The following is a 21,632-nucleotide window of genomic DNA, read 5'->3' as shown; positions in this document are numbered from 1 at the left end:
GCATATTGAAAAGAAGAGACATTAATTTGCCAACAAAGGTCTGTCTAGTCAAGGCTATGGTTTTTCCAGTGGTCATGTATGGATGTGAGAGTTGGACTGTGAAGAAAGCTGAGTGCCAAAGAATTGATGCTTTTGAAGTGTGGTGTTGGAGAAGACTCTTGAGAGTCCCTTGGACTGCAAGGAGATCCAACCAGTCCATTCTGAAGGAGATCAGCCCTGGGATTTCTTTGGAGGGAATGATGCTAAAGCTGAAACTCCAGTACTTTGGCCACCTCATGTGAAGAGTTGACTCATTGGAAAAGACTCTGATGCTGGGAGGGATTGGGGGCAGGAGGAGAAGGGGACGGCAGAGGATGAGATGGCTGGATGGCATCACCGACTCAATGGATGTGAGTTTAAGTGAACTCCAGGAGTTGGTAATGGACAGGGAGGCCTGGTGTGCTGCAATTCATGGGGTCGCAAAGAGTCGGACACGACTGAGCGACTGAACTGAACTGATAGTCATCACAGTCTCACCCTGGCATTTGTCTATTAAACATCAACACTTCGCCTCTGTTTGCTCAGGGTCTTGTAATATCAGGGAACCAAATTCTATTATGACTTCTGCTGCCATCAACCCTGGCTGACAGAGAGAGACCTGCTGAACCTCTGAACAGTGCCCCACAGCTCATTCCTCTGGGCCTTTCCAAGAACATACCATCTGGCAATTCTTACAGTCACACCTAGTGTAACCATTCCAGCATGCTCACTTCCACTTTCCATCCCGTCTTCTCCTGCCATTCTGGTGTTTCAACTGCACTGTGTGAACCACACTTGAAGGAGCCATCCAAGGGCTAAATGCTCACCTCCTGGCATTCTGGGTTCTTGCTGTGTGTTAAATCCTGAATCTCAGGAAGGTACTCCCGAGTCTAACTCTTCTCTATCCAATTTTATACTCTGACCCCTTAGACTAAGCAGCCTTAGAACCCAGTCACACATGGACTACCCCACTCCTTCTGATAAATGTTGGCTGGATCTTGCAGCTCCCTTGGTGTATAGCTCCTTTCCTTCCTTCCTAGGCTCACCATGTCCTCAGCTGGGCTATACCTTCACTGAAGCCTCATCATAGGCCTGGTGACTGATAGGTTAGGCCCAGGAGCACATATTGCCTTTGAGGGTCAGGTACCAACTCATAATGTGGAGGGTGGTGCACAGCCACTTACACAGGCTCAGAAGGTTCAGAAGAGACAGGAGTGGGATAGGGCTGCAAAAACTTTGGGATCCTCTACATGTATGACCCCTTTCCCTGTGTCCTGTTTCCCAACCTGCGTTTCCTGACCAGGAATCTGACCTTGGCAAAGCAGTCCTGCCTTTATTGGCTTTTAACTTCTTAAATCCTTGGCTTTCTCCTGGGCTTTCTCTGTAGTCTTGCTAGAGATGAGATTTGTGTCTTTTTATATATGTAATCAAAGTGGTCCTCTAACTTTCACACCTGGTTTTCAATTGCCTGTTATTCAACTTTAGCTGTATATTATATTTCTATGTAGAACCTCAATGGCAGTCAGCAAGAGCCATCCAATGCACTACCCTCATAGCTTTTCTTTCTCCATATATCTTGAATGTCTCATACATTGTACCTGCTTGTATATATTCCCTTCCACCTGTATGCCTCTCAACTTAGCACTGCTAAAGACTTTAACAAGTGGTACTGTCAAATTTTCCATCTATTAATATCCCCAGACAGGTGGTAAATGATTCCATTTCAAATACTCTTTATTATTGCCTTTTTTTCATTATCCCATTTCTGTTATCATCATGGGTTGGGTTCTTTGAAAGTAGGCACTAAGTAGAGTTTGGGGTATGAAATGTTTATTAAGGACCAACACCTGTGAAGGTATTATAGCCATGCGTTCCGGGAAACAGACTCACTCAGAAGCACAACGCAGATAGTGGAGTGCAGTTTATTACACCGGCAGGCCCAAGGCAGAGTCTCCTCTTAGCCAAGGACACCAACCAGTTTTTCTGAAAACCTTATATACCCTAAGTATACGTGCCCAAACCCACCTTCCCAAATTCCCTAAAACTAGTCTGAACAAAGGAAGAGAAAGATACAATCAAAGTTAACCCATGATTCATATGCCTTAAGCCTAGGTAGTTAACAGTGGACAATTATCAATAGGCCTGTGGTCGTACCCCATGAAAGAATTCATGATTCTATTTGTTTACACAGATAATTAGGGTATTCTTTTAGGCAATGGAGAGTATAGGTACGACCCCTGGGGCTCTTCCATCCGGGGGCCCTGGTTTTCCAGTTGGTATGTCATTTCCATGGATATGGGCATATAGCTCAAAGTCCACAGTCTGGCCCAAGATGGAGTCCTGCTTTCAAGATGGAGGCTGCTCTGTCTGTTTCCTCCCTCAAAGGGAAGAGAAAGAAACAGTATCGGCAGAGGAATAAGTTGAACTGTGATGCAGATCTAACAAAGGAGCGCTCAGTGAGTCTAGCAGGAGTTCTGGAACAAGTACCACCTATTATAGTGTCCTGTGTCAGATCAGATGGCCAGGCTTTGATATCCTTGCCTCACAAGTCACCATACGTGGACTTCTCGAGATGGACATGACATCACACAAGATTTCTCTCTGAAACTGAGGCTGACGATAGAGCATCTATTGGCTAGAGCCTATCTTCTGACCATTCTCCCTGCAGGTACATGACGAGTCCTATTGTCTTACTATATCCTCGTAGAGTAAGAGAGTGAGCTCTGGTGTCTATTTCTTTTCTTAAAAGGATAATAATCCCACCATGTGAGCACCACCCTCATGACTTTAACTAAACCTAAACACATCATCTCCTAATACCATTACATGTGGGGTAGGTCTTCAACAAAGGGAGACAAACATTTAGTCCATAAATTCAACAAGTCCTCCCTTGAGGCAGATTCTGGCAGGGAGTCCCTGTGTCTACAGCAAACACACAGATTTTCTGTGGGATGCTTACCAAAAATGCAACACATGAAAATAATCATATGGAAACATCAAACCCAAATTTAAGAACATTCTTCATAGCAACTGGCCCATGTACTTCAAAGATCTCAATGTCTGGAAAGGCTGAGATTATTTTCCAGTTTCAAAGAAACTAAAGAATCATAACAACTAAATGTAATATATAATTCTAAATTAGATTCTGGACTGTTGTAAGAAATAGCCATGAAGAACATTATTTGAACAACCAATAATATTTGAATATGGAGAATGGATTAGATAGTATCAATAGTACTGTATCAATACTAAATAGATAATATCAATAGCATTGTATCAATACTAAATGTACCAATTTTAACCTTTTTTATTTTACTTAACTTCAGTTAAATTTAAGTTTTTATTTTAACATTGAAGCAATGTAGAACTTTAAAATTTATATGCACTGAAATCATAGTATGCTAATATGTGGGTTAAAATATGTTATCATAGTTAATTTTACATTTCTTTTTCTTAAAGATGGCTACTAAATATTTAAAATTACATGGCTTGCATTCTATTTCTATTGGATAGCACTGTTGGATTCCATTACTTTTTCATAGTATAGAAATCAAGATCATCTCTAGTACTGTCATCATCCCATATTTTTAAACATTCTACATGCCCTAGTTTGAGACTGCTCTGTTGCTTTATGAGCCAGTTCTATGGAAGGCCTGGGTTTTTAAAAACTGTTAACAAGGGACAGATAAACAGTGCTGACCCTCTACGCAGCCAGCCACGTAAGGGAGCCCCTTATACCTCAAGGCTCCAGGTAGACCTGGTGGGGAAGGAAGTGCAGATTTGCATTTGGGGGTAGTGTGTCTGAGTCTTGAGTGGCAGCACTGCAGAACCAAGAATAAAGAGCTGCAGGACAGAGGGCCTAGGGAAGCCAGACGACAAGGATTGCCCAGCATTGCAGTTGTGTCAGAAGCTTTGCCACTATGACATCATTTCTTTGTCACTAACACTGCACATCAAAAGCCATCCTTAACACACATACATGTCATAGTTATATGAAGTTATTTTTCTTTTAGGTTAGCGAAGTCTTTGATAGCCCTATTTCTTAGAAACGGAGGAGGGAAGCATATTATATCTTGGAAATTCTGAAATGACTTTTCCACCACTCTGCAAAGGTGGTTTCCATCACTTTTGCAAACTGTTATCTGGTTTATTGTCCAAAACTGTATTTTCATTAGCCTTTCACACATTCAACAAATTGTGTGCCCTCTGTGTGCTGGCAGTCACGATGGTAAATGCGATACAGTCCTCCCCTTTAAGGCTCTCACAGTCAGGATGGGGAGAGAAATATGTATAAAGACAATGATAATTCAACAAGATAAATGTCAATAAAAATATGACCAAGAGGCTCTGGAGGATCACAAAGGGGTGACTAAGTAAGCTGCAGTGAAACACAGAAAGAGGTGATAAAGAGGAAGAAGAGAAATTAATCAGGCAAGCTGTGGGAGGTCATGGAGAAGGGACTCCATATTTGTAAAGGCATAGACACATGGAAGAGCATTAACAATTCAGGGAACTGCAAGTGGCCTTCTGTTGCTAGAATATAGATGGGAAATAAAGCCAAAGGAAAGGCCAGATTCCAAAGAGCTGATATGCCAAGTTGCCAGGTTTGACTTTTATCCTGCAGGCACTGAATGATTTTAAGCAGAGGAATAGTAAAACAAATGCATCCTAAATTTTTTTTAAATGATGCTTTAAAAAATAAGCATATTTTATAGCTTTAAAAAAATCAACTATTAAAGCAGCTATATGAAGATAAAGGTGGATCTGGCTTTGGGATAGAAAAGGATTTCTAAGCATGAAAACCGTGAGGAAACCACAAAGAAAAAAGATTAAGAGACCAAATTAAATAAAAATATAAAATGTGTACCTGAAAGCAAGTAAAATTAAGAACCAGACAATAAACTGAGGAAAGTATATGCCAAGAGAATTAGGAACATTTTCATTGCAAATAGGCAATGAAAAGATCATTCACCAAAGAACTATTGTAAGTGGCAAACAAATATTTAAGGGATAATTAAAGGAAAAAAATGAAATATCTTACCTTTCTAGTGGTTGCATTTCAGAATAAACAAGTGGTCCCCGTTGATGAGAGAAAACTCTAATAGAATAGTATTCCTCCGGTGCTCAAGGGCACCACACAGATTACTGTGCAGTTGCAAAAGGGAAATGGAAGGAGAAGGTTGCTGCTACTGTTATCAGGGGTCAACCTTAACAATCCTAATGACTGACCACAAGATGTTATTGGTCAGACTGCTAATATGATGCAATAAGAAATATACAACACTTGTGATGTATTCTTTCCAAAAATGTTTAGCTCAAATCTCATGCCTTTAAATCCAGCTCCTCATTTACAGAAAATACAGGGAATAGAGGATCAAAGTGAACAGCACTGCAGGGAAATAAGACAAATATGGAAAAATAAAACATCCTCCAGACAACTGACCAAATCTCTTCAAAAGTCAGTACATGAAAAGAGAGAGCGAGAAAGGAAGGAAACAAGAGGGAAAAGGCAAGAGAAATAAAGGAACTGTAGTAAAAAGGAATCTTAAGAGATGTAATATTCAGGTTCAACGTCTGGTCTTGGGTTGGATTTTGTTTTAAACAAACCAGAAAAGACATTTTTAAGACAAATGGTGCAATTTAACTATTAAACAATATTGATATAATATTAAAAAATTATAATTTTATGGAGGGAAATGTTCTTTTTTAAACTACAAACTGAAGTAAAATTTTTTTTAATTTTTCCAACTATAATAACAATCAAGTAAATACAAATTTTTAAAAGGAAAAAATTTTTGCCTGTTAAATCAATTCCTTCTTATTATTTTGGTTTCTTTTTATTTTCTATTTAAAGGAGAATTTAAGCTACTGGCCACAATGGGATGGTTGAAGTTTTATCACAGGTGCTCAGTCGAGTTTGACTCTTTGTGACCTCATGGACTGTAGGCCACCAGGCTCCTCTGTCCATGGGATTTTCCCAGCAAGAGTACTGGAGTGGGTTGCCACCCTCCTCTAGGGGATCTTCCCAACTGAGGGGTCGAACCCACGTCCCATGCCTCTCCTGCACTGGAAGACAGATTCTTTACCACTGAGCTACCTGCGAAGCTCATTCATTTTGATCTCCTTCTGGTAAAAGTGCAAATGAATTCAGTATTTCCAGGAACCAACTTGGCAATATGTGTCGAGCCAAGATTGCACTCCTCCTCCTTTTAGAAATTTATCCTGAAGAAGCAATCAAGAGATATAATGAAACATATTTTATATGCATGTATACATATTCTTTACAATAGCAAAAAATAGAAACTATCAAATGTTCATTATGAAATAACTATTGGTATATCCATAATGTGGCATATTCTATAACTATTAAAGTTATGCCAAATAAATAGATAAGCACTCATAATAAAACATTAAGTTAAAAATCAGTACATAAGGGATTTCCTTGGTGGTCCAGTGGCTAAGACTTCGTGTCTCAATGCAGGGGGCCCAGGCTGGACCCTTGGTCAAGGAACTAGATCCCATATGCTACAATAAAGATAGAAGATCATGTGTGCTGCACCTAAGGCGTGGAGCACTTAAATAAATTGAAAAACAATTTTTTTAAATCAGTACATAAATAGAAATCAGTGTATGATACCACATCTATAATTCTAATTTTTTAAGGATTTATTTTTAAAAGACTGCAATATAATACAGAAAAATATGTGTACCACTTATTTCTAGAGAGTGGGATTACCACTCACTGATATGGGCTCAGTAGCTGTGGCTCCTATGCTCTAGAGCACAAGCTCAGCAGTTGTGGCGCTCAGGCACAGCTGCCCTGTGGCATGTGGGATCTTCCCAGGTCAGGGGTCAAACCAGTGTCTCTTGCATTGGCAGGTAGATTCTTTACCTTGGAGCCACCAAAGAAGTGCTCTACAACTTGTTTTTTATGACAGTATTTCATGTACAGTCCCTCTTCCTACCCCAGTCAGTATCTGTGGATTTACGTCATTCTTTTTCACAGTGGCATATGGTAATATGGATTACTGTAAGTGATTGAATCACTTTCTACTAATGGATGTTTATCTTCCCTTTTCAGGCCATTACAACCACTGATGTTGTAAAGACTGTCATATATGAATATTTAGGTAGGACAGATTCCTTGAAGTAGAATTTCCTGGCCAAAGGGCACACGGATTGAAAATTACTATCAGATTGCTCTCAAAATTCCTGTACTCAGTTATACTCTCGCCAATATTGTGTGCATTTTCCCAATCCTCCACAAAGCTGCAGTTGTATCAGCAGAGTGTTCAACTTCTTTCCAATTTTGAAAAGTGAAAAAAAGTTACATTATTGTTTAGCTTTCAATTCTTACACAATTATTAGTGAAGATGTTAATTGTTTTATGTGTTCTTGCTCAAATGCGTTTTGTCTTCGGAGAGTTGCCCATTCATCTGTTTCTTTGGCTAAACAATGTGTGAGTACTATTACTCTGTTTATACCCTAGATTTAAAGCAGCATCTTCAAATATTACAAACTCTGTTCACCAAGGATAAAATATTTCAGGCTAAACAAGGATTCTAATTTCCCAGACCCTTGTTTTGAATGTTTGCCTGTTTGGATCCAAAAGCCCCAAAATATTTTTGATGTTCTCTCTTTTTAAAAAATAGACTCTTATGCCATACTTTCCAGATAGTTATATTACCATAATTTTCCAGGTGGAGAATCAGAGCATGAAGTGTTGTATTTAGAGTTACAAAATGATTCAGACGTGCATCTCAAGTCCATCATTCCATCTTATTCTTCAATTATGTGCTCCACATTTTCCTTCTTCAATTCACTCCCCATCAGTCTCGTTTGTTGGAATAAAGAGCCAGTTAGTATTCATAGGTTTTATTCAAATACATAAATATGTAAGTTCATGAAAGAATGAAACAATCACGCATAAGCTATAAACTACTTCTTGTTCCTGTTTATATATAGTGCTTTAATTACTGCATACTTCTTGGCTTAAGGAATAAATGACTTAGAAATAATTTTCACTCCACCCAAAATTCAGTAAGAAATATGGTTTAGTACAGTGGTGCTTGTTCAAAGAGAGACCTCAATGTGACATTGCTGCTGAGGTTTAAGAAAAAAAGTAAGGTAAGCTGCAAGGAAAGGACTTTAAACCTTTATTACAGGAGAGGGGTTTAGGTACAGGAAGTTCTTGAAATCCAAAATACGGTTTCCCTAACTGCTATAAATACATCCATCATTTCTTCACCACCCCCATATGGCAGTGACCTTGTAGGAGAGATGGAGTGGAGAGAAAAGCCTATTTCAGGAATAAGGAGTTGCCTGTGGGCTGTAACAATCCCTCCTCTTTAACCATCTCCTGGGGACTAGGAAATGTTTTATTAACACTGATAAATATGATTAAAAATAACTATTCCCATTCCTTTATTTGGGGCTAATTACTTTGCACCTATCTCATCTGGTTTTTCTAGCAACTCTATGCCTTAAATATTATAATAATTATTATCTTATAGAACTAAGTCTCAGAAACTTGGCCGAGGTCCCACAGTATGTAAGGTCCCACAGATGTAAGATCCAGGATTCAAATCCAAGCTTGCTAATTCCCACACTGGCTCTTTTCACTGTGATCCTTTGCTGCCACTTGCAGCGGGTAGCTCTGAGGCCAGGAAGACAGACCAACTGCATTAGGCTTTTCATCTTAGGACACTCCACATGTCTTAGAGATCCAGCCATGTCAGCGTGTGCCTCTCAACTTTGCAAGTTCAGAAAGCCAATGTTATGTATGTGTTGGCTCATCCTGGCATGAAGTAAACTGCTGGGCCTCATGCATACCGAGGGAGGAAATCTAAGATCACATGAGGGGAATGTGCATACAGACAAAATCTGCAGGTCTGTGAAGGGGGCAAAGACCCGGGAAGTCACTGAGACTGGAGACAGGGATATAAAAGCAGGACAAGAGATGTCCAGTCAATGCCAGGGATTCTAGTGGTCTATTGAGAGCCATATAATGAAGTGGATAAGCTTTTCCAGTAGCCAGACAGATGGCAGCCTGGGGCAGAAAGGCCTATAGGAGCGTTGGCATCTCTCACTTGGGGAGAAAACAGCCTATGCAAGTCTGGAGGACAGCTGGGAGGTAAAGGCAAGCTAAGCTGGGGATGCAGAAGCAGAAAGCAGGCACAGCTCTTTGAGGTGCATTGACTGACCAGCCAGGCAACTGTACTAGAGACTTGGCCACAGATGATTGGACCATGTGACAAAAGGAGCTGGCCAACGATCAATCAGACTCTCTGAATTTTACCTAAGAAACATAAAGAGTGGGCTGGTCAGATGCCACATGCATGTTACTATCTGAAAGGTTATTTAGCAGGTGGGTCAGAGAGTCTATAAGTGCCATGCTACTGCTGCTAAGTCACTTCCCCAATTTACAGGAGAGCAGATGTTTAGAATACAGCAAAGGAAGCCCAAAAGAAATGAACATGGCTCTATCTCCTCAGAGAGAGATGGGGCAGGTAACTCATATTATGATTCCCATTGAGGATAGGTTATATCTTGCAGTTAAGTCTCTATTACATTCCTCTCAGTTTTGATATCAAATCCACTTTTTATGAGCTTCTTAAAGTAGATTTCTTTCTTACTAGCAACTTCTGACTCAGGTACTGATTTTTGAATAAGAGTGCCATTGTATTCATGAACAATGGAACAATCCTTTCCAACAAGAATTCTTCTGTCCACATATTTGGAAAATGGACTTAGTAATCAGAATGTGGCTTTGCGATCAGGGTATCAGAGCCCAAGGTGTTGGTCATCTCACATTGGCTCAGGCTAAGGAAGCAGATGGAGAATGCTCCTTCCTCAGGAAACAGAGAAATGAACAATCTTTGAGCACCTACAAAGGGACTGTTAGTTGTTACATAGTATTACATCATTTAATTCTCACAATCCTATTATTTAGTTATAGAAAGAATCTGAAGCTCCAGGAGGTTAACTAAACTGCCCAAAGATCAAAAAGCTAAAAAGAAATTCAGCTGGGAATCAAAATCAGGACACTTTTCCTTTTGAGCACCTTATCTTCCAGGGACCAAAATACTATTAGCCGCTCGTGACGGCCCTGGACTCTTTAGGCAGGATGATGGCTAATGTTACGTGTCAGCTTAGCTGGACCAGTGTTTGATGGTTGAGCAAACATTATTTTGTGATGGTGTTTTTGCATGAGATTTGCATTTAAATCTGTGGACTTTAAGAAAAGCAGGTTGTCCTCCATGATGTGGGTAAGCCTTATCCAGTTAGTGGAAGGCTTAAATAGAATAAAGACTGATCTCTGAGCAAAAAAGGAATTCTTCCAGCAGATAACCTTCACACTTGAGCCACAGCATTGGCTCTTTCCTGGGTCTCCAGCTTGGCAGCCCATCCTGCAGATATAACTGTATATACATAGCTATAGTTAAACTATGGAGAAGGCAATGGCACCCCACTCCAGTACTCTTGCCTGGAAAATCCCATGAATGGAGGAGCCTGGTGGGCTGCAGTCCATGGGATTGCTAAGAGTTGGACACGACTGAGTGACTTCACTTTCACTTTTCACTTTCATGCATTGGAGAAGGAAATGGCAACCCACTCCAGTGTTCTTGCCTGGAGAATCCTAGGGATGGCGGAGCCTGGTGGGGTCGCACAGAGTTGGACACGACTGAAGTGACTTAGCATAGCATAGCATAGCATAGTTAAACTACAGATATAGATATCGATCTAATTCTCCTATTGGTTACATGTGTCCGCACAACATAACTACCATGGCAATGATGAATCTACTGCTTAGATTCACTTTTTAGTCTGTATGAGTTCGGCCATTTCTTCTACCATTTTTGGGCTTACAGAAAAGAGCACTCCAAACCACAAAACAGGATATGTTACAAAAATGCCCTTGCCTTGTATATTAAACCTCATTAGGTCCCATGTTAAAGAGTGACTTTCCTGACCTTGTCTTCAGATTCCAGCTTAGCTCAGTGTTTCGAATAGTGGGAATATATAAATTCTCCAGGATATTACTTGTCATACTTTAACACCAGCAATAATAAGTACTGATTCTGGACCCATATTCTTCAGCACCATCGCAAATCTCCATAACCTCTATCCACACACAAATGTCATTGATACCTGCAAGTGCCAGAGAGGAGATGCTAATTTGAAAACTTTTATTGGCCGTAATTTGTCTGAAGATGATGAGCTGAATTACAAATCAACCTAAAGGTGTGCTTCAGCTCTCATAAGTATACAAAACTGTTGGAAAGATATGGGGAAGGTGAACTGATCTGAAATCTTAGATCAGTCAGTTATATATATTCTATTTTGAAACATTATTTTCAGTCAACCAGTAACGGTTTTGGAGGGAAGACTGAAGAGTATATGGAAAATATTTATTAAAATTATATTGTGAATCTCACAACAGTGATATGATTTTTGATAGCGATATTATTTAGACTACAAGAATGCCCATGTTTTAATAATGTAAAATTAGTATTAATAATAATAAAATAATAATTTCATATATTTCAAAATAAAAGGCAAGCTTACAAAAACTTGAGTGATATAGTCAAACAGAACTAGAAGAAATACTGTACTATATGATGGTTTACATTGGGAAAAAAGAGAGGTGATAAATAAATAACCAAAGTGTTTAAGAAGATAGAAAAAGGGTAATAGAATGAACACAAGAAAAGGGAAGGAAAAAAAATTAAAACAAAATCAGAAATTACTAAAAATAGAAAACATACAATAAAATGACCCACAAAACCAAAAGAGATTCTTTGAAAGGCTAATAAAAAGATAAACCTCTTGCAGTCTTAATCAAAGAAGTAAACAGAACAAGAAAAATCATCAATGAATATTACATCATAAATGAATATTATATCATAAATGAATTAATGAAAAGGATGCGTGCGTGCGTGCTTAGTCACTCAGTGTGTCTGATGCTTTGTGACCTCAAGGACTGTAGCTCACCAGGCTTCTCTGTCCATGGGATTCTCCAGACAAGAATGCTGGAGTGGGTTACCATTTCCTCTTCCAAGGGATCTTCCCGACCCAGGTATCAAACCCAGGTCTCCTGCATTGCAGGTGTACTCTTTACCATTTGAGTCACTTGGAAAAGGGTGACCTAAGTATAAATCCAATGTAGATTTCAAAACACATTGAGAAATAATATGAATGAGTATCATGCCAATAATCCTGAAAATACACTTGAAAGGGAAATTTTTTCCCAAAAAAAATGTCTAGAGAAAGATTATAAATCCTAAGTAGACTAATAACAAATTTTTAAAATTGTGTCAGTGATCAAAAATTGACCCCTCTAAAGACATGAGGCCTAGATTTCTTTTAACTTTTATTTTGAAATAATCATGGATTGCAGAAAAGTTGTAAAAATTGACACAGTTCCTACATAATCTTCACTCAGCTTCCCCTACTGCTAACAATTTACATCACTACAGTATAATTATCAAAATCTAGAATTTAACATTAGTGCAATACCTAAAAAGGTATAGACTTATGGAGAACTTTATTAGTTTTCCCAGGAATATCTTTCTGTCTTGGGATTCAATCTAGTAGCCTATATTGCATTTCAGTTCAGTTCAGTTCAGTCATTCAGTCATGTTCAACTCTTTGCAACCCCATGGACTGCAGCATGCCAGGCCTCCCTGTCCATCACCAACTCCCAGAATTTACTCAAACTCATGAGTTGGTGATGCCATCCAACCATCTCATCCTCTGTCGTCCCTTTCTCCTCCTGTCTTCAGTCTTTCCCAGCATCAGGGTCTTTTCAAATGAATCAGTTCTTCACTTCAGATGGCCAAAGTATTGGAGTTTCAGCTTTAGCATCAGTCCTTCCAGTGAATATTCAGGACTGATTTCCTTTAGGATGGACTGGTTAGATCTCCTTGTAGTCCAAGGGACTCTCAAGAGTCTTCTCCAACACCACACTTCAAAAGCATCAATTCTTCAGCACTCAGCTTTCTTCACAGTCCAACTCTCACATCCTTACATGTCCACTGGAAAAACCATAGCCTTGACTAGACAGACCTTTGTTGGCAAAGTAATGTCTCTGCTTTTCAATATGCTATCTAAGTTGGTCATAACTTTTCTTCCAAGGAGTAAGCGTCTTTTAATTTCATGGCTGCAGTCACCATCTGCAGTGATTTTGGAGCCCCAAAAAATAAAGTCTGACACTGTTTCCACTGTTTCCCCATCTATTTCCCATGAAGGTTGGGATTGGCTGCCATGATCTTCGTTTTCTGAATGTTGAGCTTTAAGCCAACTTTTTCACTCTCCTCTTTCACTTTCATCACTTTCATCTGCATATCTGAGGTTATTGATATTTCTCCCGGCAACTTTGATTCCAGCTTGTGCTTCATCCAGCCCAGTGTTTCTCATGATGTACTCTACATATAAGTTAAATAAGCAGGGTGACAATATACAGCCTTGACGTACTCCTTTCCCTATTTGGAACCAGTCTGTTGTTCCATGTCCAGTTCTAACTGTTACTTCCTGACCTGCATACAGATTTCTCAAGAGGCAGGTCAGGTGGTCTGGTATTCCCATCTCTTTAAGAATTTTCCACATTTTGTTGTGATATATTGCATTTAGTAACCATATCTACTTAGTCTCCTCCATCTGTGACATTTTCTCTATCTTTTCTTGATTTTTATGACTTTGATATTCTTGAAAAGTACTGGTAAGCTGTTTTGTAATATGCCCCTCAATTAGAGTTTGACTTGTGTTTTCTTGATCAGATTGAGCTAATGCTTTTGGGGCAAGAATATCCCAGAAGTCATGTTGTGTCTTTCTCAGTCTACCATACACTGATATGTAATATCAATATGTGTTATTGCTGGTGACTTATTACTTACTGTTGCTGGGACAGCTCTGGCCCTTGAAGCCTTCTTGATGGCTGCAGGATGTGGCATTCTGGTCCTGGCAGACTCTGAAAAAAGGCATTCTCACGATCACAGGATTTCCTTCTTCCCAGAACAAAGTGATAAATGCCACATCCTGCAGCCATCAAGAAGGCTTCAAGGGCCAGAGGTGTCCCAGTGGAGTAAGGGTGCACTCAGAGGGAGAGAGACGATGAGTAGAAAGAGGTCAGTGCAGTGCCAAGATGCTGCTGATTGGCTGTGATTCAGGGGTCTTGTGCAAAAGGGCTGTCAACTGTTCTTCCAGAGGCTGCATCAAGAGCCTGGGTGCCAGAGTTAGAGATGGCAGTCAGAGGAACTGTGGCAGCCAAGGGGAACCAGAGAGAGTGTCACCTTCCATATGCTCAACCACCAACACAATGCCTGCCTTCATAAGGATACTTGTCCTTATGGCTGCAAGAGACAGAAGAGAGAGCTGTACCAGAAACAGAGTGAGCAAGAAGTCCAAGCAGGCCTAAGGGAGGGGGCACCAGATGCTGTAATTCCTTCACTCCCAAGCATCAACTCTCACGAAATGTTCTTATGTATACACAAGAGGACATGTTAAAGAACGTTCACATCAGTATCATTTGTCAGAGAAAAAATAAACTTTAGTCGTGTAATAAAAACAGATGGCACTGGTATTTGAATGAATTACAACTGCACATATTAACAAGAAAAAAAAATCTCCAAAAAATTAAAATAAAAAGTAAGTTACAAAAGGATACTTAGAGTATGATGTTGATTATATAAAGTTTAAAATCTGCAAAATGATACTACTGTTTTGGACGCATATATGACGAGTAAAAGCATAAAGACTTTCCTGAGAATGACAGACATGAAATTCAGGATGATGGTGTTTTGGCAGAAGAAAAACAGAGGGGAATGGGGTCAGGAAGGTGCCAGCTGTTTGTAAGATTAAACCAAGAAATGGACATAGTGATGCTCTTCATATTCTTTTAATGCCTTTTTATATATATGAAATACATTATTTTTCAAAAAAGAAATTTAAAGGTTTATAGTTTATTATTCTCTCTACTTTTCTGGAACTTGGAGTTTCTTCAAATTAATAAAATACCATATTTTAATACATACTCTATATGCATCACTTCCCCTTTCATGTCATCTGTATTTTATTACTCATATGAATTGAAGGGAAAATGGAATTATTTCAAAAGTAGTGAACCAAGGCCTCCTCTGCTAAGAACCAGAACTTGAAATAAATTAGGTTTGGTTCAATCTGGAGTATTAATTGAATTTAATTATTTATAAGCTAAGTGTCATATGGGTCCATGAACCTTAAAAGAACTAATCACATTTCAAAGGGCATTGAAAACCATATAAATGTAATAAAGTTGTACAGTCTAATTATCAGCACATTATCTGAGAGTCTGTGGAGAAAGTGGCCTATTTGACATTCTAGAAACTAGCCCAGACTTTTACATCAGACTTTGTGCAATGTCATTTAATACTCGTGGAGAAGAAACAAAGATTTTACACACACACACCACAACACATATTTCATAAGGATACATTCATACTTAAAGACAAATCAGATGCACTTGTGGATGATTATCTGGGGGTGAATAGAGATGAATGGGTAAAAATAAAATGATATAAATGATATAAAACTAGAAAGAGGCCTTATGTGGACTGGTAATAATTTGTTATGAATTGAGTAAAATTGATCCAGCTGTCAGCACTTGAGATAACTTTAAAAAACCCTAAAACACAACCAAAAAAAAAAAAAAAAAACCCACAAAGAAACCTGGACCTTAAGTTATTTAAAATATTAGAGAAAAAAAGATTTCATAATATAAATGTGATAGCTTGCAAGGTGCTAAGCACTTCTGGATTCTCAAAGAAATAGTAATCGCTCATTACTATATGCTTCAATACTTTGGCCTCAGGTAGCGAAGGAAGTGGAGAAGGCAATGGCACCCCACTCCAGTACTCTTGCCTGGAAAATCCCATGGATGTAGGAGCCTGGCGGGCTACAGTCCATGGGGTCGCTAAGAGTCGGACACGACTGAGCGACTTCACTTTCACTTTTCACTTTCCTGCATTGGAGAGGGAAATGGCAACCCACTCCAGTGTTCTTGCCTGGAGAATTCCAGGGACGGGGGAGCCTGGTGGGCTGCCGTCTATGGGGTCGCACAGAGTCGGACATGGCTGAAGCGACTTAGCAGCAGCAGCAGCAGCGAAGGAAGAGCTGATTCATTGGAAAAGGCCTTGATGCTGGGAAAGATTGAGGGCAGGAGGAAAAGGGGTCAACAGAGGATGAGATGATTGGATGGCATCACTGACTCAATGGACATGAGTTTGAGTAAACACTGGAAGATAGTGAAGAACAGGGAAGCCTGGCGTGCTGCAGTCCATGGGGTCCATGGGGTTGCAAAGAGTCAGACATGACTTAGTGACTGAGCAGCAACAACAATTTCTCATTAATGCATTTGTTTACCCTAATGCATTTAGTAATTTGGTTACCAAACATTTTTTTTTTCCAAAAAGGGGGAAAGACTATCATAACACATTCAGTGGAAGATATCTCATAGTATATACCGTTCTTCATGCATTTATCTCTTTGGAATGTCACACTTGGCTCCAAGTGAAGAGCCAAGGCTCCCAGGTTAGAGAGAAGCCATGGGGAGAAGAGTGAGCTTTGAGGAAGGGTGTCGCAGCCCTGGCATGAGTAAACAGGAACTCCTCTTTCATTTTGGGGTGAAAAGAATGTAAAGGTAAATATCCGAGTGATGCTACATGTGACACGTAAGGATACAGGTTGCATGAACACCTGATCCTAGTTATATTAATAAAACAGTATTTAAACCAAACCATTTGGTTAATGTGATATGACACTGACCATCTTATGGGATACTTTGGGGATTTCTGTGTTAAAATGTAGGTTTGTTTTCGACAAGACAGAACAGGCTCAATACAGTGAAGTTTTATTCATCACTTATAACATGGTCCGGGGGCTCGGGCTGTCCCTTAGGAGTTTCTCTCCAAAGGGGGACCCAGAGATCTTAATTTCTTCACCTAGAACACGTGGACCAAAACTGAAGGTGGCTTCCATTGCACCCCCTGCATTTTACTGGATAGAAGCCAGTCGTAGACCCCACAGCATAACTGCAAGGAAGGCTGGGAAAAGCAGCACCCTGACTCCCCCAGCATCCAAGAAGAGCAAACAGAATGAGGAATGCCCTTGCTACCTCTGCCAGACAAGTGGTATCAGGAAAATCATTGAAGAACTCAGAAATCACTACCTTCGGATGCTTGTGACCATATCCAATATGTGACCACTTATTTATAGACACCAATGCTAATCATTAAAACAACTAATCCTGATTTTTCAGGTTGATCTCGACAGCAAGTCTCAGTATAGAAAGAGCAAAAGTCCAGCCTAATTTCCCCTTAGTCGTGCAGAGGCTCAGGAAAATGGTAGAATTATTGGTGCTCCTAATGGGCCTGATCTGATAATAGTAAATAAACCTTATATCCCAGTAAGGTCCATTACTCTGTATCTCTCGAAGTGTAGTTTTGAACCCAACGAGGTAATCTCATTTAGCTGAAACAAATTCAAAATTCAACCATTTATTTTGATATGAATTTTAAAAAGAAGAAAGAAAAGGAGCAAAGTAATTTTATATAACAGCAAAACTGAAAAAAAATACTACTGCCTGGCCTCTCTTTGGCCTCCATAAACCTCAGAGAAAAAAATAATCAGTATATTAGGAATTCAAAATGGCCAGAAAACCAAAAGAATACTTATTTCAACATTATCTGTAAAAGCCCTGTGAGTCAGGGAAGTGCCCTCACAGCCCTCCTCACTTAGAACAACTGACCAACCTAGAGTCAGAGAGCCTTGCCTTTGAGGGTGGTGGTTCTTAACTATTTTGGCTTCATGGGATCCCTTAGTATTACTACTGCTGGAACTAATATCACTATAATTATGATTCCTATTCCCAGCTTGCATTTATTGACTGAGTGCACTCTGCTCTGCACTTACACAAACTCTCTGTGTTAATGCTCAAAACAGCCTAGTATGAAGAGATATCATGATGTCCTTTTTTTTAAATTGAAGGATAATTGCCCTACAGAATTTTGTGGTTTTCTGTCATACATCAGCAAGAATCAGCCATAGGTACACCTATGTCCCCTCTGTCCTGAACCTCCCTCCCATCTCCCTCCTCATCCCACCCTTCTAGATTGTCACAGAGCCCCTGTTTGAGTTCCCTGAGTCATACAGCAAATTCCCGTTGGCTATCTATTTTACATAAACTTCCATGTTACTCTCTCCATACATCTCATCCTCTCCCTCCTCCCCTCCCCCCATGTCCATTGGTCTATTCTCTATGTCTGTTTTTCCATTGTTGCCCTGAAAATAAATTTGTCAGTACCATCTTTTTAGATTCCATATACAATATTTATCTTTCTCTTTCTGACTTGTTTCACTCTGTATAATAGGCTCTAGTTTCATCCATCTCATTAGAACTGACTCAAATGTGTTCCTTTTTATGGTTGAGTAGTATTCCATTATGGAGAAGGCAATGGCAACCCACTCCAGTACTCTTGCCTGGAAAATCCCATGGACGGAGGAGCCTGGAAGGCTGCAGTCCATGGGGTCGCTGGAGTTGGATACGACTGAACAACTTCACTTTCACTTTTCACTTTCATGCATTGGAGAAGGAAATGGAAACCCACTCCAGTATTCTTGCCTGGAGAATCCCAGGAATCGGGGAACCTGGTGGGCTGCCGTCTATGCGGTTGCACAGAGTCGGACACGACCGAAGCGACTTAGCAGCAGCAGTATTCCATTGTATGTATGTACCACAGCTTCTTTATCCATTCATCTGTCGATGGACAACTAGGTTGCTTTCATGTTTTAACTATTGTAAATAGTGTTGCAATGAACATTGGGGCACATGTGTCTTTTTCAATTTTGGTTTCCTCAGGGTATATGCCTAGGAGTGGGATTGCTGGGTCATATGGTGGTTTTATTCCTAGTTTTGGGGTTTTTTCTTTAAGATCTATTTTTATATTTTGGCTGTAGTGAGTCTTCATTGCTGCATGTGGCTTTCTCTAGTTGCAACAAAAGGGGGCTACTCCTCATTGCACTATGTGGGCTTCTCATTGTGGTGGCTTCTCTTATTTCAGAGCAGGGACTCTAGCTGTGGGCTTCAGTAATTGCTGCATGTGGGTTCAACAGTTGCTGCTCAGGGGTGCTAAAGCACAGGCTCAACAGCTGTGGCTCAGGGACTTAGTTAATCCAAGGCATGTGGAATCTTCCCAGACAAGGGATTGAACCAGTGTCCCTTGAATTGCAAGGCAGACTCTTTAACCACTAGACCACCAGGAAAGCCCCTATTCCTAGTTTTTAAAGGAATCTCCATACTGTCTTCCATAGTGGCTATATCAGTTTACATTCCCACCAGCAAAGCAAGAGGGTTCCATTTTCTCCACACCCTCTCCAACATTTATTGTGTGTAGACTTTTTTGATGATGGCCATTCTGACTGGTGTGAGGTGGTATCTCATTGTAGTTTTGGTTTGCATTTATCTAATAATGAGTGATGTTGAGCATCTTTTCATGTGTTTGTTAGCCATCTGTATGTCTTCTTCATGATGTCCTTTGTGCAGAAGAAGAAACTAAGGCACAGAGAGGTCCAGGTGACTTGCCCAAGGTTGTATAACTAGTTATCAGCAGCCCGGAGCAAGGACTATGACCCAGGTCTGTCTGCTCCAGAGCTTGCTTAAGCTTTACTCAGTAATGCCTCACTGGCCCTCTGATAGTACATAACACTAATTACTGATATACTTTATTAGGCAATGCTTTATTATGAATACTGTCTAACACCAAAAAATAGGAAAAAAGTAAAAATCACCTGTCATAGGTAATGGCTACTGATTTATTGCCATATTTCCTTCAATCATTTCTTTAAACACCTTTAAGTCAAAATAGAGGTGTCATTCTTTTTTTTTAACTGCTTAGTTAAAATATAACTCACATACCACATAACTCACCCATTTTAAAGCCTATGGATTCAGTGGTTTTAGTACCTGCACAGAGTTGTACAATCATTACTACTATCTCCGTCCATGGGATTTTCTAGGCAAGAGTACTGGAGTGGGTTGCCATTTCCTTCTCCAGGGGATCTTCCCAACCCAGGGATCGAACCCAGGTCTCCCGCATTGTAGACAGACGCTTTACCATCTGAGCCACCAGGGAAGTCCAATTTTTTAGATTATTTTTGTCTCTCCAAAAATGCTCCACAGGACTTACCTGGTAGTCCAGTGTTAAGAATCCACCTGCCAATGCTGGGGAAACAGGTACAATCCCTGGTCTGGGAAGATTCCACATACTGGGGCATCTGAGCCTGTGGGTTGCAACTGAGCCCTGACACCACAACCGCAGAAAATCCACGCACAGCAACAAAGACCCAGCACAGCCAAAAATAATAAAATAAATTATAAATAAAAAAGCCAACCTTAAAAAATGCTCCACAACTCCCCCACCCTCCTACCTCCTGGCTATGGGCAACCGCTAATCTACTTTCTGTCCCTACAGATTTTCCTATTCTGGACATTTCATATAAATAGACTCATACAATATATGGTCCTTTGTGACTGGCTTCTTTCACTTGTCATGATGTTTCCAAGGTTCATCCATGCTGTAGAATGTATCAGAACCTCGTTTCTTTGAGTCACATTTCATGATGTGCATATACTGCATTTTGTTATCTAGACATCTGTTGATGGACATTTAAGTTGTTTGTACTTTTTGCTCTTAAATATAATGCTGTTTTGAACATCCACATATGGTATTCTGTGTGAACACACATTTTCATTTCTCCCAGGAGTGGAATTTTTGGCTTATAAGGTAAGTATGTAAGTAAGTGTTAGTCACTCAGTCGTGCCCGACTCTTTGCAACCCCATGGACTGCAGCCTGCCAGGCTCCTCTGTCCATGAGATTTTCCGGGCAAGGATACTGGAGTAGGTTGCCATTTCCTTCTCCAGGGGATCTTTCCAACCCAGGGATTGAACTCAGGTCTCCTGCACTGCAGGTAGATTCTTTACTGACTGAGCTACAAGGGAAGAGGCTGGCTTATAAGGTAACTCTATGCTTAATTTTTGAGGAAATTCTAAACTATCTTTCAAATCGAGTGTACCATTTTACACTCTCACCACAACGAATAAGAGTTCTAATTGCATCACATCCTCAGCAGTGCTAATTGTTGTCTGTCTTTTGATTATAGCTAACTGAATGTAGCTCACTGTGGTTTTGATTTGCATTTCTGAATAACCAGTAAAGTTGAGCATCTTTTCATATCTTATTTGCAGAAATCTATTTAAATCCTTTGTCTGTTTTTAAAATTGGATTATTTCTTTTTATTGCTGAGTTATGAGTTCCTTATATATTCTGGATACAGATCTTTTACCACATATCTGATTTGCAAATATTCTCTCTCATTTTATGCTTATTTTTTTCACTTTCTCAGTGGTATTTTTTAAAAAACAAAAGTTTTTCATTTCAGTGAAGTCCAATTTATCTTTTTTTTTCCTTTGGTTGCTTGTGCTCTTGTGCTTTTGATGTCATATATAAGAAGTTCTTGCCTTAATTTTTATAAAAATATTTTTAAACAAACCAGAATCATATTAGAGGAAGCATTTTATGTC

Source organism: Bos indicus x Bos taurus, chromosome 1 (genome assembly GCF_003369695.1).
Source record: "Bos indicus x Bos taurus breed Angus x Brahman F1 hybrid chromosome 1, Bos_hybrid_MaternalHap_v2.0, whole genome shotgun sequence".
NCBI lineage: Eukaryota > Metazoa > Chordata > Mammalia > Artiodactyla > Bovidae > Bos > Bos indicus x Bos taurus.
Note: the sequence above shows the minus strand (reverse complement) of the source record.